We start from the raw sequence: 1602 nt of genomic DNA on the forward strand, positions 1-1602 counted from the left end.
TTTCAGATTTTTTCATAATCCAATTCTCAGTTTACTTTGCAAGTGTTTAACTCATTTATATTCATAAATCAGAATTTGTGATAAATATCATATAAATGATGTAATTAAATCTGAGAGAAAAATAAATCACATCTTAAAAGCACCTCATAAAACTTGGCAAACTAAAATGCTTTGTGTCCTATTCTTAAAATATCTATGACAAGACATTAGACTCAATCATTTCAGTGCCACCTCCTACCCATATTTTTCCTACCTCTCTCAAATCTTCCTCCTTAGCTTCAGAGCCTTCCTGAAACTGTCCATTTCATAGGAAACTGGAGAAAATGCTTTTCCATCTTCAAAATAATTTTACTTCAAAACACATCAAAATCTAACTATGTCATACCTATGTTAGGAAGAAGATGTACGTAGTTACTACTTAATATTGATTATCTACCAATAGATATACCCAAAAATGATGGGATACATGATCTCCTACAAGATGACTCTCTAGCACACATAATTTTTAAAAGAAATCATAAAGAGAAATTAGAATCTAACTGGTGCATAACTAGTATGACATAACTTGAAAAGGGACAAAAAATATAGTATAAACACACAGAATGCTTTGAACACTGAATAAATGTTTACAGAGCAAAGATTTGCCAGGAAGAACAAGAACTGTAGTTGAATTTAGAGAAACTAGTGTTAAGACTTGGTGTTGAACTCTTTATACTTACCTGCAGTCTCCACTTTTTCTGTCTTTCATATACATCACCTTTAAGCCACAAGAATGTGTTATTTTAGAATAAATTAAGACAGTACATGCTGAGAACTATGAGAACCTCTTTGGTAATGATCTTCAAATCAAGTGACGCCTTCCAGATTTTGTTAGTATAGAGGCTTTTGGAAACAATCAACCAGAACCAACAATCATAAAAATATGATTTTTAAGTTCACACGTTTCAAACAACATAAGAAGTTAAACATTCTTAACTTCTACAAGAACATGAAAACTTTAAGATGAAAATAAAGATATAATTAAGGTAAAAATATTTGAAGGTGATATCTTCTGTATTTTGCATAAAATCAAGTGGCATTCCTAGAATGAGAAACCTGTCTGTCTCTAATGGAGCTAGTTTATCTCAATCTAAATCACAAGTGGCATTTTTTTCACATATTATTACAATGGGCAAGGTATCTTTGCTGTTAATATTGGTGTGTATACTATTTCTCCAAAACATTTCACCTAATGCTTGTGGAATCTATTTATGACACTTGACCTCTAACCAATATAGCCTATTACCAATTATTTTCATATTTGGCTGCAAGATAGTGACTTTTAAGATTAATTCTAATATTTGTCTGTATGTAATGTCATTGTCATGTAAAGATGAGTGTTAATTTGCCAACTCTTTAAAGCTTTTAACTAAAAATGTTTGGTAAGCCTTTATGTTCCTCTTTAATTTCCAATTTTGAGTAACGACTTGACAATTGTGACCTTCGCAAAGCTTTGCAAATTTTTTTAAAACGTTGTATCACCGAGGCACGTGGGTGGCTCAGTAGGTTGGGCTTCCAACCGGACTTTGGCTCAGGTTTGATACCAGGGTCGTGGGCTTGAGC

This window comes from Suricata suricatta, chromosome 3 (assembly GCF_006229205.1).
Source record: "Suricata suricatta isolate VVHF042 chromosome 3, meerkat_22Aug2017_6uvM2_HiC, whole genome shotgun sequence".
NCBI classification, from domain to species: Eukaryota; Metazoa; Chordata; class Mammalia; order Carnivora; family Herpestidae; genus Suricata; species Suricata suricatta.